This window comes from Centrocercus urophasianus, unplaced genomic scaffold, assembly GCF_019232065.1.
Source record: "Centrocercus urophasianus isolate 14NV4802_14NV808 unplaced genomic scaffold, USGS_Curo_1.0 seq_12, whole genome shotgun sequence".
Classification (NCBI taxonomy): Eukaryota; Metazoa; Chordata; class Aves; order Galliformes; family Phasianidae; genus Centrocercus; species Centrocercus urophasianus.
This window is the reverse complement of record NW_024884364.1, coordinates 53,955,609-53,970,937: the sequence shown is the minus strand read 5'-3', so window position 1 is coordinate 53,970,937 and position 15,329 is coordinate 53,955,609. Positions and strand designations below refer to the sequence as shown.

The 15,329-nt window shown below is 42.1% G+C and overlaps 1 protein-coding gene across 2 annotated transcripts in view; it reads right to left on the bottom strand.

The window, feature by feature from the left end:
- CYFIP1 (cytoplasmic FMR1 interacting protein 1) overlaps positions 1–9,855 on the bottom strand; it is a 64,813-nt gene extending 54,958 nt beyond the window's left edge. The window contains exon 1 of one of the 2 annotated variants that reach the window (XM_042810400.1): positions 9,771–9,855. The gene's annotated coding sequence lies outside the window, so the exon portion shown is untranslated. The remainder of the gene's footprint in view (positions 1–9,770) is intronic. The other variant, XM_042810399.1, reaches the window with a different exon arrangement.
- Positions 9,856–15,329: the final 5,474 nt, after the last annotated feature.

Genomic DNA, 15,329 nt, shown 5'->3' with positions numbered 1-15,329 from the left:
AATTATAGCTATACTGGTCAATTTATTCAAGCAGCAAGGTTTACTTTCTTACTACAGTCCTCTGATGCTGTATTTTCAGCTGAGCACTCACCTGCGATTTTCCAGGACTGATTCGCTCAAGCAGAAGAAACATATGAATTACTTCAAAACAATCTTTTTTTTTTTTCTTTTCCTTTTTTTTTTCTTTTTCTTCTGTCTTTGCATCACAACCTATCATTACAGCACTGAAGTCAAAATGCATTCCAGGAACACGTTTTCCTGGACATACACAACTTAATTAAAAGCCATTTGTTATCTTACATCCTCCCTCCAGGAGAATCACACACATCTGCATGTTGGTTAGCTAAGTTTCAGTGTTTGATGAGCACACCCATCTTCCTAAGCAGTAGAAAGCTGTGTCTGTGCTGATTCCCAGGCTCTCTCCAGACTGCAAAGCCAGCAGACAAGAAATCCCTGTCTCCTGCACAAATAATCATCTTACCATGCAAATTCCCACTGCATCCAAGGGTCAGATGTATCAATCATGGGGTGGGGTTTTTGTTTTTTTTTTTAGGGCAACACTACTGACTAACTTAAATTAAGATATTCTTCTTTCTCTTCATTTGTGGAGGAGACAAGCACCAGATGGGCCTGACCTGCTCAGAACAGTTTGCAGTACAGAGAAGCTTACTGTGCCATCCCCATAACATTTTGTCCAGGTGAAAAACAAAAGAAAGGCACCAGACCCTGAAGTTCCTGTAGCATTATTTACATCTTAATCTAACTTCAGAGCTGGCTTAGTATTGAAACATATTCAAACAAAAGATCTGCCAGTCCTTTTTAAATGTTATAATTCTGCATCATTGTTAACAGCTATGCAACTGCATGGCACAAAACACTTTGCTCAGCGTTGCTCTGGTATTTAAAGGTGAGGGTCAATCCTAAGAGATAAACTATTTCCACATCTCCGTCTTAACAGAATAACGTCTTCGCTAAAGATTAATTCCAAGCATACCAGAAAATGCACAGTGTGCATCTTTCAGCCTTGCTCTTGAAGGCCTCTTGATAGTTGGGCAGCCTGGTCCACTGGTTGATGACCCTGCCCACAGAAGGGCAGTTGAAACTAGATGATCTTTCAAGTCTTTTTCGACTCAGGCCATGATTCTATAATGATTCTATGATGATAGTGCAGACTGTTTGAAAAAACATATACAAACAGGAACACATTATGGGAAAAAGCCTTTCAAACAAACAAACAATCCACCTACATGAGCGACCAGAAGAACATTAAAAAAACATTGTAGGTAAGGACTGAGAAAGCACAAGGTAGAGGAAAGAGTAGTAACTTCAGAATCACTATGATCTCAGTGATCATTTCCAACCTTTATGTTTCTATGATTCTATTTCAGAATGGAAAAGTATCCCCAAAATGCCATTTCTTGGGTGGAGGAATGATGTTTCTGGGCTGGTTCCTCTATAGAAATAAAGGTTTTTTCTTCTCATTTTTGGGGCAAGGATGTAGCTGTCCTAGCAGGGGCATGGACACGGCTGGACTAGATGATCTTAGGGGTCTTTTCCAACCTGAACGATTCTATGAGTCTACAAAAATAGGACTGCTGTAATGCTATTCCACTCTCAGAATCAACTTTTTTTTTTTTTTTTTCATCTCCAACACCCAAGGGAATTAAGGGACTATTTTTTTTTTTAAATGAGGGAAAAAAAGAAAAAAACACTTTCGAGTTTTTAAGATATCTTCTATCGACAGTTACATGGGTCAAATTACTTATCAAAGAAGAAATCAGAAGACAACTCACTCACAGTCTGTAATTACCTATAACAGGAAAATGATGTTAGATATTGGGAGATAGTTCTTAAGCGTGTTCAAGAAACAGCACACAAAATCCTGCAGATGTAAGTAAATTTAGGTAACCGTATGTTTCTTGAGACCTCCTTGTAAGTACAGAAATCACCAAGCATTTCCTCTTTCACTTCTTCTTCCAGAACCAAGGCTTCCACAGAAACAACCTCTAATGGCCTTAAGGATCTATTCAGCTGAACTTGAAAAAAACTTTGATTCTCAGTTCAAGAAGTTCAACCTCACAACTAGGCTTGCTAATCTCTACCTATATTCTTTTCCATCATTCAGTCAAAGTCCTGAAAATCCAGAAATCTTTATGGATTTATCTGCACAGGACCATCAGAGCAGTAACCCAGTAACTCTTGCTTAGAAGAGGGGAACAGCAGCAGGCAGTGGCCTGGACGCGGTGACAATTTCCAGGTGGTTTCTGCCAGCAGCTCCTTAGCGCAAATCTAAATCTTTACCCAGGACAGAGCAGGTGATGCTCTCAACTCCATCTATTGTGCCTTATGCTCACAGCATGCTCTAGAAGGAAAACCTCCCTGAAAAACAAAAGGTTTAGCTGATAGCATGGCACAAAAGAGATCTGACAAGTGAACAGGCAATGCCACAGAGGGAGAATCTGTGTTGATCACTGACTGGGGTTAGAGAAGCAGACACAGCAGCCAAGCTCAGGCTTTCATGACAGGAAGGACTGCAACAAGGAACTGTTGTAGACATGATAACCCTTCTGGACCTTTACTTCAAGGTGATGCCATTTATCCCATGGTTTTACACAGTGTGCAAGTCAGACCACAGGGATTCACCTGTATCACCATTTTTTGACACCAGTATCTTAAATAACTATTTAAAAAAGAAATTCCCAAAGTATGTATTTTCATTAAACCATCATTCCCAAGCATACCTGAAGTTCAAATGAGCACAAATTCAATAAGAACACAGAATTATGCTTTTAACAGCCTGAAACTTATAAAATCCACAAATGCATTAAAAAAAAAAAAAAAAAAAAAAAAAAAAAGAAGTGATACCAATGAAATTTTTTTTGGAAAAGCATACCCTATTGCTGCTATAACTACAGTACGAATCCCTGCAGCTCTACAGGAGAAGCTACACCAGCAGCTCTGAAGGTAGCCCATGCAGTCAGGGGATGCAGGCAATGTACAGCTGCACCCACAGCTATGTAAGCTCTTAAAACCAGCATGAACCCAACCCACGTGCCAGGGGCAGTGTGGGGATACTGCAAAGAGAAGCAAAGGGGTCTGGGGATGTTCAGGGAATTGGTTTTGCTAAGGTCATGTCCTACACGACCCAAGAAGATCTCAAGCATTGAAATTTGTGAAAGAAATATTTTTTACTCGAATTCCAAAATCGTTAAGGTTGGGTTTAAACAATATATTAGAAAAAAACTGCTGGATTACAGAAGCTCTAGAATATTTTATGATTTCATACATGAGAACACTGTTTAATTTGACTGAAAACAGGTGCTGGGAAGAGTTTCTCTCTGTCTTTTTGCAGATCACTGGAAGCATTTCTTATTTTGTGTTTAAATAGATGCACTGCATTTCCAAGTGCTTGTGCATGTTCCCAGGCTCAAAATAAGACAAAAAGGAAGTCTGTCTGCTCTTTAAACAGCACTTCCTCTGACACTCTCTTCTCTCCCAAGTTTGCAAAAGCATCTTTGAATTTCAAATTAAATGAAGAATCTTAAATTAAGCCTAGCGTGGGTACTGAAAATTACAATTGCATTGCAACTCAGGAATTTAAACACACGTCTATGTGTGGGTTTTTTGTGGGTTTTTTTTTTGTTTGTTTGGTTTTTTTAATAAGCTTAAATAAGTAAATGAAAAATAAGCAAATCAAAATTTATCCTACTTTTTAGGCCAGGATACACTGATGAAAACGAGGGAAATTCTACATTCTCTGTAAGTAAGGCATTGAAGGAAGGGAAAAATAAGTACATCCCTGGCGTGTATCAGAAATAGTGTTTCAGCAGGAGCAGGAAGTAACCATCCCCCTGCGCTCAGCCCTGGTGGGGCTGTTGCTCAAGTGCTGTGTTTTGGGCCCCTCACCAGAAGAAAGGCACTGAGGCCTGGAGCATGCACAGAGAAGGGCAATGAAGCTGCGAGGGGTCTGGAGCACAAGTCTACAAAAAGCCGCTGAGGGAACTGGGATTGTTCAAGCTGGAGAAGAGGAAGCTCAGGGGAGACCTCATCACTCTCTACAACAACCTGAAGGGAGGTTGTGGCGAGGCGGGGATCGGCCTCTTCTCCCATGTAACAGTGATAGGACTACAGGGAACGGCCTCGAATTGCACCAGGGGAGATTCAGGTTGGACGCTAGAAAATACTTCTCCAAGAGCACGGTCAGGTACTGGAACAGGCTGCCCAGAGATGTGGGGGAGTCACCAACCCTGGAGGTGTTGTGCTGAGGTACATGGTTTAGTGGGAAATAGTGACGATAAGTGGACGGTTGGATTGCGTGATCTTGGAGGTCATTTACAACCTCGGTGATTCCGTGATTCTACGTTCTCTAAAGAAGAGGAGCAAAAGCATTCAGCAGGCCAGTAGGGATAAGCTTAAAAAGAGGACTGGATGGTCAGTTAAACTGCAGTGTGTGGGACCAACCGCAGTGAACTACATAGGAAACAACAAAATTCCCACAGTAACAGGCTTGGTCTACACAGCAGAAGTTGTTTAGTTTTATCTCCGTAGCAATGCAACATTTCATCATTTCTTTTGCTCCCTTGTGTCATTCTTCTATGTTACTGGCTTGCAGAAAATCAATTAAACCATTTTTCCATGAAGATAAATTGTTTCAGTACTCCTTGCAATGCTCCTACTCAGGATAAGTCATGAGACTGATCACAAAAGGCCCCTGAAGGTAAGAGTTGATAAAAAGAATTGATCGGCCCTTCCTAGAGCAGCACAGCAAAGATCACAATGTTTTGCTGTTTTTTTTTCTCCCAAACTTCCAAGAAATCTCCCAGAATTTCACTTTTGTTTTATGTTAATTTATGGTCTGATTTTTGGGTGGTCCTGTTTGGAGCCAGAAACTGGACTTCTGATCCTTATAGGCTCCCTCCGACTCAAGATGTTCTACAATTGTATGAATTAAACCTCAGAAGCAGCAGCTGATCAACTGTATATTCTGAATACGCAGAAACAATTTTATTAAATTAATAAGTAAACTGCTTCAGAGATAAGCAATCTCTCTGCTCTTTTTCAGTGCTGGGTTGACAGATCTGCTCTTTTTCAGTGCTGGGTTGACAGAATCTGCCTTTTTGTGATGGGGATTAATGCAGCGTGGTATTTTTGTGCAGGAGTGGAGCTATTCGGTGTTCCTAAGCAACAGATTAGCATAAACTGAAGAAGCAAATAAAAATGCTTTTCTCATCATTTATTGACCCACCTTATTAAAGTAAGGGACCAAAGGCAGCAGGCAGCAGCTGACAACCCTTTATGCAACAGACCTGACATACAGCTCAGCTTTCAAAAAGCAGTTTGCATTTGGAATAAACAAGACTCAGTAAACATGAAAGGGAAAACTAAAAATTCCAGTGCTGAACTGTGTTGCAATTCCACCCGACAACACAGCAAATCCCAGAAGGGTCAGATCAGGGAAATGGTTCACCTAGAACCAGGCTTCTGAGTGCACACAGCACTTGACTAACTCCCCTTCTCTTTCTCAGGGCAGCGGTCACAGCCTCAAGCTGCTGGAGTTAAAGGAGCATTTGGACACTCCACTCAGACACTGGGTTTGAATTTTGGATGGTGCTGTGTGGAACCAGGAACTGGTCTTTATGTTCCTCCTGGGTCTCTTCCACCTCAGAATATTCTATGATTCTGTTCTTTTCCCTTCACACAATTCACCTCACCCCTGTTGTTTAATCTCTTCTCCTTGACTTGCTGTGCTGTACCACTGCTCCACCTGCTGCAGCTGTTCTCAATGCATTTTCTCCATGCCTCCATTTCAGATTCTTCTGCTGCTGCAGGAGCTCTGCTAACCAGTTCCTGCTGTGCCACATGGATGTGCTCAGAGGCAACACTGCATGGCACTGCTTTGGGAATGACTAAGAAAGGTACACCTGTGTATGGAGTGTATGCAGTGACTGGTAGGCAGAGCACCTGTCTGCCAGTTATAAATGAGGGAACCAGAGGGACTGAAAGGCCAGCCTGAGTCCTTAGATGCTAATACAAAAAACAACCAAGTTTTCAAACTCATTGCATCAGAGTAGAGGAAATAAAACATAAAATATTGTGGTTTTTTTTTTCCAGGGACTGCACTCTAAGACATTTTCCAGAAAGAAAGCTAATAGTCTTTACTAGTGTTGTAAGTTTCCCTTTTCCTTTAAATGGGTTCATCACCTGATGAGTTTTATTCTTTCATTTTCATACAGCAAATTAAAATATGCAGTCTCAGTAAAAATGCTTCATCAAAAGCTCTACTTATGGCATCACCCAAAAAGTATCTACATGTGAATCTTGAGCAATGTATCCTAACAGTTCACCTGAACTTAACGTTCAGAATCAATAGGAGAGTGTGCTGAAATTAGTAGAGGTCAGGGAACCCACTTGAAATAATTGGGGCTGTACTGAGAGAAGAACAGAAGTCAAGCTCAGATCTATAGCATTTTTTTTTCGTGCCAATAAAGTGTCCATGCCCTCATCAGAACTGAAGTATGTTTAAGTATTGTGTAGCAACACTACATTTTTATCAAGATCTTGGAGACAGATCTCTTGCATAGCTGAAGTGCATTAAAGTCAGCATTTCTGGGAGCTCCATGTCCCATTCTACAGCTGGAATCCTACCTAGCATATCAGCTCTTGAAATGCACGTGCTAACACAATGTGCTGGTTTTGAAAGCTGGCTATTTCTACTTAAAAACAACAGCACTGCTTTACTTGCATTCATTCATAAGAGCATTACAGAGAATCAATTCTGGTAATTATTTGTGAGAGACAGTCATCTAAAAAGCGCTAAGTCCACCCTTTCTCTAAAGTATTAACATACCTTTGGGTGGAGGAAGGGAAGGAGAAAAGGCATTTTGTGCTCCAAATGAATAATTCTTGTTTGCCAACTTGTTTGCTCATTTTATTACAGACCTACAGAAACTTCTTCTATGAGAGGCCGCTGAGGGAAACACCACTGAACTGGAAAAAATCTAACTCCAAGTAGCTGCTCTGAGTATGAAGTAATTGTGCAGTTCCACTTGGAACCACAGAACAGCTGCTTGGCCCAAAGATCATCATATTCACCTTTATTTCTCTAAGAGAAGGAACACAAGTCACACCAATGCATCTTACGTTTGTTATATCACTATAATGACAGATGTTGATTAGTGCAAGCACACTCACAACAAGCAAGTTGTACTGTGAGCTATTGGTACCACACAGCAAAGTAGTGTACTCTGACTCCTACAAACATAAGCTTCCAGGGACAAATGTACAGCACAGAAGTGTCCTAAGCTGATATCTGTAGCTTAAAATACCATTTCTAAAGTCTCAGTGAGTTTTTCTGGGTACACAATCCTATTTCACAATGTTGAAATGTCCTTCTTCTCTGTTCCCAAGACAGAGTTGCACACACACACACAAAAGCCAAATATATGTGGGTTTGTTACACAGTCAAGTAACAACATAGCCAGATTTTGAAGTTGAACTGGATGATCTTAGAGGTCTTTTCCAATCTCGGTGATTCAATGACTCAAAACCCAACAAAAAAAGGAATGAGGTTATCTGATCTATCAGAGGCCACCTGTGACAACTTTCACATTCTAAATATCATAAGTTTCCAAATCTGCTACATTTACTACCAGCTCTCAAATTCTAACAAAACTCAGAAGCATTTAAAGGAATCACAATCCCACGCACATGCATGGATTCATCTGAAGCACCTCACTGGTGCACCATTCACACTTAGCTTGTGTCAAGTTCCTGCAGTTTCCCTACAAAAACAAGCACCAAATCTGGTTCAGGAATAATTGCTTACTAAGTTGGGGCTTGTCATAGTAAGTACAGCTATTTAAGATCATACAACAACAGTTCAGAAACCCACACTGTCATTGTTGAAAAAGAAGCCAAGTCAATCATGTGGCTGACTTCTGCTATGACATAACACACTGCCCAACACTGAAGTTTACTTTTATTTGGTACAGCAAAGGAACCACAAGAAGAATTTGCCCCAAGAATGCAGAGCAATGACAGTAAAATGAAGCTGTCTTGACTCACGTATAAAATATATACGGAAATTATACTAAAATTCGTTTTCTTTTGCATAACAGTGTAAGTGATCTTAGCAGCTTCCAGGCCAGCAGATAAATAAAATTGAGTCTGAGGAGCTTTATGAAGGCTTTTTGTTCTACTTTATGTAACTTCATAGCTCCCATACAACTCCTCCGAAGCTTTTAATAAACCTCAGTCTGAGTATCTCAAATCTCTGAGAAGCAAAACATGAAATAAAAGTCTGATGATCCTGAGAAACAGGTTATGGAAAGACTGTGACAACCACTCTCAGGAACCAGTCACCTTCCAAAGACAGCTCTCTCTCCAAGAATAAACAAACCACTAAGCAAAACCAACGAGCACATCAGACAAACTTTTAACATAAATGATGCAGCTGGAACTGATATCCGTTAATTACATGATTACACTTTAAGGCCTATGCAAGTTAAGAGAGTTTGTAGGTACAAGTCCAGGGGCAGATTTCTACCTAAAGCTAACTTAAAACCCAATAATTTTATTAATGAATACTTTAGATACCGAGTGTATATCATATAATATAGAAATACAATTTCTTCTATGTAAAACAAGCATAGAGGAATCAAACAATGAAAAATTCAGACTGTTTGTGAAACATCCCCATTCTACAACACCAATTTTTTTAAAAACAATTTTTGTAACTCAGAATCACTCAGTAGATAAATGATTCTGTGAGCTCTGGACATCACGTTGAGTTGGAAGGGACTTTTAAAGGTAGTCCAGCTCCCCTGCAATGAGCAGGGATCGCTGTCAGAAGCTTTAAGGTAACCCTGCTGGGCACAGCTCAGACGCTGCTTCATTCTCCTTGTGACCCTCAGCAGTGTCTGTTCAGCACCCCACATTTTGCAGGCTGCTTCCGAGCACCACCTCCTCTTTCCTGGTCCTGGCAGCTACAGAAGTACTGCTGCCCACACCAGCCAGACCTCACAGACTTCTTGTTTGGGAATGCTTAGAAAGCCTTTCGCTGAAAAAGCCAGGGTTTTGGAAAGGATGCAGGGAAAAGTGAGATAAGGACAAGAAGCAGAAGAGTGCTGATGTCAGGACCAGCACCAGTTTCAAGCACGCAGCTTACAAACCCAGTCTGAACATAAAAAAACTCTTTGTAGAAACGCAATTGTTAAGCACAGTCCAGAAAACAGAAAGTTATCTCATGATAATTATCAGAACCTCTGCTCTAAAAAACACACAGTAACGCACGGGGAAGTTTTCAGAATATAAATCGTAACAAGCAAGCAGAAAGCAACAAGGATCGGAGCTGCAATTAGAGCCCAAGCTTCGTGCCCCCCACAGTCACCGTAACGCTGTGTGACCTCTAACTAAGGAGAAGCCCCCTCAGACAGCTTTCCTGCCCGCCGTGCAGCCACAGGGCTCCCTGCTGTACATATCGCGCACATGCCCAAACTCTGCCCAGACCCCCGCCGAACGCCACTGGAACACGGCCCCCATCGTGGCAGCGGGAGCTTACGGCCCCAGCCCCATCAGCCCCAACCCACAGGACGGCATACAAAACCTAGGGGTGGACACCGGGAGGAGCGGTGAGACGCGCCCCGAGCGCAGCGCTCCGGACCGGGCAGGGGGCGAGGCCGCACCCGAAGCGCCGCCGCCGCCGTCGCGCTGGGCCCGGCCGGGCCAGGCCGCTCCGCCTCCCGGGAAGCGCTGCCGCGGAGGCTGCTCACCCGCTCGGCGCCGCCGGCTCCCGGGAACGGCGCTGCCCGGCGGCGGGGACCCGTCCAGGGCTCGGCTCGGCTGAGAGCGGCGCTGGGCCGGCTGCTCGCTCCTGGGCCGCGCCCGGCGGGGAGTTTCCTGTGTGAGTCACCGGACTGGGAGCCGCGCAGGGAAACACCCTTCCTGCGACCCAGCCCCTCCTCCCGCCGCCCGTCCCAAGCCTGCCGCCCCTTCCCTTCCTTCCCGCCCGGGCCGGCCCCTCCTCCCTCCCTGCCCGCCGGCGTCTTGCTCCGACAACGGCGGCTCGTTTCGTTAGTATACGAGAGGCCGTGCCCTGTTCGAGCTGCACTACGAATGGCGGAGGGGACAGCGGTGCTGGGGCACCCCGGTGACATTTGTCTGGGTGGAAAACTAACGAGGTTTCTTTCCCTCTCCTCTCCGGCAGGACGGTGATCCCAGCAGTAAGGGTGTTGGTTCTAACCTCATGGAACCAACACAAAACCGTCTAAAAATATTTCCTCTAGGTGGTGCTCATGTATGGCTTTTTCGTAGCTGAAGCGCTGCTGTTAATTGAAACCGAGCCAAACCAAGAGTTATCTATTTCCCCACCTTTGATTTTTCTATAAAGCACAACGAACACGTAAGTACTTCCTCCATTTAATACGTGCCTACTTTTTTCAGTGCGCTCCTCTCTGCAGTTCTGCTTTCCTTCTATTTCTTCATCCTTCATCAAATGAACGTGGAAGCATCAGCACAATGTGAAACTGCTGCTTCTTCCTTAAAGGTTGTCAGGATCGCTGTGAGTGAGGGTAGGCTGGGTAAACAAACATGCCTTGTTGTAGGGGTTACTGCCAGCTTACAGCTTGGAAAGTTCCAGACCATCTTGGTATTTCCCCAAAGCCTGTTTGCTTGTAATTGGACTAAGTTGTACCCAACATTTTTCACTATTGAAATCCTCTACAGTCATTAGCAAACGAGGCAGTATTGCTGTAGCAAGCAACTTTCTGCCTTTGCTTTCAACAGCTGATGGTTTGGGTTTGCTGAGAACAGAACAATTATTCCTTCAGTTGGTATATATATATATTTTTTATTTTTTTTTCTAATTTTTTTAAGTGAGTTTCCATTCTACTAAGCTTCCTTAAACAGCCTTCTTGTAACAGCCTTTGGAAAGTGGGAATAAGTTGCAAAGCCCATCATTCTCAGTACTTCATCTACTGTCTTATCGAATTATTCCACCCGTTCCACATCATCAAGAATTCCGACAGTTTGTGGAGAAATTCTGCATCATTTCAGACTGTTGCCATTTCACCATGTTCCTGGCATGTCTTCAGTAATTTTTTCCAGTGCTGTACCCAGAGCTGCAATCCAGTGCCAGTCTATTAAAGTTTATTTTCTAGGATGGGGTACTTACTCTTCTCTGATAGGATATTTCCATAATATATGTTGGGTGCGTACGTTATAGAATTGTTTGCATTGGACAGGAGCCTTAAAAGCCATTTATTTCAACTTCTCTATGAAGAACGGGAACACCTACAGCTACATCAGGTTTCTCAGAGCCCCATCCAGCCTGACCTTGAATGTCTCCAGGGATGGGGCATCCAGCACAGCTCCGTGCAACCTGTTTATATTGACAGAATGAATTTCACCCATCATAGCCCATGATCCCTAGGCTTCTTAGCTCAGTGAAAACTGCAGAAGACAACCAGAGCCAGATGCTTCCATTTCTAGCTGCTACTGCTCAATACAATTCATCATAAACCTAGTGCAGTGAGGTTGTTAAATTAAAAAAAAAAAAAAGAAAAACTCACCTTCATAATGAAGGATTGGTTTCATTTCCTTGTCCCAAGTGAGCACAGAGTTGACAACAGCCCTGTCTTAGTGCAGCACTTGGCCTACATCAGCACTGAGACCTCAGTTCCTAAGCCACAAGTGAAGCAAGGGAGACTTGAAACATGCTGTGTCTGCAAGCACTAGACAGGGAACTTACTCCAAAGCTAAAAGCTCCCAGTGAGATCCGATCTACAGCATTTTGCCTCCAGCAAATGCTGGAGTGATACTACTTAGGCTTCTCGGGAGTACAGCTCCCACCTTTGCCAAAAGTCACCCAGTGCCAGGAGCGGCTGCTTCACCTTATCCTAAGGATTGGCTGACATCCCAGGATCTTCCCATGCTCCTTCTGAAGCGTTTGAGTGATTGAGATACTTCCCCACTAGTGGAGCAATCTGCTCTTCACTGATATTCCCATACTCAAATTTATATCAACCCATGAAGTCAGATAAAAAATACTGATATTTGATTACATGTAGCTTTTTTTGCCTATCAAGATCTTTTCTACTTTTTTTGTATATTGCAATCATAGAACGACCTGGGTTGAAAAGGACCACAATGATCATCTAGTTTCAACCCCCCTGCTATGTGCAGGGTCGCCAACCACCAGACCAGGGTGCCAGAGGAATTAGAGGACAATTTCCCATTTCACCATCTGAACGTCTACACTATCATGTAACATGAGGCATACTTATCAGTATTACATTCTGGAATGTCCCCATGACTCCTTGCTTTCCATTTTTGTGCAATTTAAGTACTGCAATGACTGTACTTGATAAAAGGTTTCAGTGGGTCTTCATGACCAGCTTCTCCTTTTACTGTATCATCCCTCTTATTCTTGCACCAGTGCATATGGACCTTCTAGGCCTGGCTAAAGTTATACATATCTACATACACCTGATCATCACCAGATGTCCTACCCACTAGAAGGTAGGTGTGGCCTCTATGATGCCATTGGCTAGAATTAGAATCTCAAACAGCCCCTTCTTGGGTGGTATTTATTTAAACTCAGTATTTAACCTGTCACCATCATCTTTACTGATATTTATAACACCACTGTGTTATGCTCCTGACAATTTTTGTACCTTACATCTTCATCAGATGAACACCAGACAGTAAGACAGCACAAGCTTAATCCAATTCCCTGCAGATCAGATAAAGACTTTTTCCAATGCTCTATGCTAGCTATGCTAGCCACAGATACCCACAAGACTACTGCCTGAATTCCAGCTGGGTTTGTTCTATTTTGAATTCCTTTCTTTCGGCTGTACAGTATTTATCCAAGCTCTATGAATGAAAACCATCTGCAGAAGCCCAGATGATTTCCATGTCATTCCATGTGAAAGAAGAGGTTAGACAGAAGTCTTGAGGCCTTGCTTACGTGTTTCTAAGATGCTTATGTACTCCAGTTTTACACCTTTCACCCAGATATCTTAGTGATTAAGTTTAATAGCATTCCTACCTCGCAGTTTGAGGTGCTGAGTCCATACACTGATCTTTTTATCCTCACAAGGGAGATAATACAACACAGAAACGTGCTATGATCTGTCATGATCCAACACAGAAAGGTTGTTATGAAACCATCACGAACAACAGCCACAAGGACATCCATGCAAAACTAGAAAGAAAGGTGATAATTGTCTCTAAATTAATTTAAAAATAAACCTACACCTGCAGCAAAAAGTCAGCCAGCTGTCCACACTCTAAAAGACTGAGAAAAAAAAAGTCTGACATTAGGAGTCAGTACACACTTAATTTTGTATCAGATATGACAAATGGTTTAAAGCAGAGCAAGACTATGGAGCTATTCCATACTCCCACACATAAAACAGAGCTGTTGCTGGAGATAGGCAGAGCACTTGGAGAGTGTTTGCTGTGGCCATGTCCCATCTCTATCATGCAAGCAACAGCTGAAATATAATCCCTCACTTGGCCTCATCTAAGGCCCATCTAGTGCTGGTCATTTTATGAATTATCTAGACACCACGACCAACAGCCCCATACAACTTCCCCAGTAATAAAAGCAGTGCAGCAACAAGCCACAGCATGATCCAGTAACTACAAATTGCAGAGATGTGGGAATGTTTCTCCATAAGCAAGCAAAAGAGTACAGGAAGAAAGCTGGCAACATGTAAATCTGTAGAGTGAATAAGATTAAAATGCAGCTGGGGGGTGGATATTTTTATGTGTTTTATGGGCATGCAATTCAGAGATGGTATCTTTAATCCATGCTGCCAAGGAAACCATGCAATCAGCAACTGCTTGTTAACTTTTTGCTATCAATAGCTTGACACAGCAAAAGTCCCCAAGGACCCAGTTAATTAGGAGGTTATTAAACTAAACAACAAAGAAAGCGTTAGAGAATTTCTGAAATCTGTTCTAAAATGGACCTAGATACAATAGAAGATCACAGGAAAGAGAAGGAAATGGAAGGGAAGTACTGAGGCTGACAGATAAGGGCCTCTACACTAACTTCTGACAGTGCACACAGAAGTTAGAGAGAAAAAAACAGATTTGCAAATAAAGCGTAGATTTAACTGTGACAGCATCCAATAATGCTGTTTGGTTTTTTTTCCCAAAGATTCTTAGACATCAGATTTAACATCTCACCTTGAACATTATAATTTTTCTAAGACCATTTAGCCAGATCCTTACTTTTAAGTTCCTAAATCCACGCTTGCTGTTTCACCCAGATTAGTGCTCTTGATAAAATCATTCACTCCTCCATGCACATCATTTAAGTACTTGTTTTTCAAGAACCCAACGCCTTCTTGTGGCTTAGCATAAAATTGGATAACTTGGCTGAGAGGAGGATCTAACAGTATTTTTGTTTTGTAGTTTCCATTTCTCCAGGACGAGAACAATCTGGCTGCAGCTACAAATCAGCCTGAGCTTCCTCTCGTTCAATAATTCATGAAGACATTATCCCCATAATCAAGAATCATTTTTTTTTAATAAGTTCCTACTTCTAACTTTAGATCAGGCACATTTCTATCATAGGACATACCTTTTTTCACTTCAGTACACACCGACCTTTTAATATTATGAAACCAACAGCCATAAGCACAAAAAGATCAACTTTGCAAAATCAGTTCCTTGAAATTTTAAAATCTGCCACCTAGTGGGCTTTTTTTTTAAACAACAAAAGTTTTAAACCAGAAGTTATCCCTTAGAAGCTTAGATTTAAGCTTCAAATCAGAGATAACTGGTGGAAATTGGAATTTGCAAGCAGTCAAAATCATCCAGAAGAAATGGACAGGGGGTGAAATCCAACTAGCAGCACTTCTCTCTAAAGAGATCAGAAAATGCTAGACTTTTTTTTTTTTAAATCTGAAATTTGAGCAAATAGCTGAAATACCCAAAACCTCACCAAAAACCACTTTTCTGAATAGATAAATCTTTACTTAGCCACTGCTAGGAGGCCGATGAAAGGTCTTGGCAGCATCACAAGGCATACACACCAAAACTGAAGGACTTCATTTAAACAAAAAAGACTCAAAAAAAAAAAAAAAAAAAAAAAAGCCATAACTTTGCAGTAACCCGTTGAGATCTCTTTTTTTACACAAACCAGCAATATTTATACGTGTAAAGTAATGCAGCAAATTCACAGCTCCAAAAACAGCTTTATAACGTGAGCCACTGTTCCACAGCTATTATTAATATACTGCACTTACATAGCAGAAACACCCCTCTAACTTTAGTAAGTTACCACTGAGAGTCAAGCAGAAACTCACACACAATGG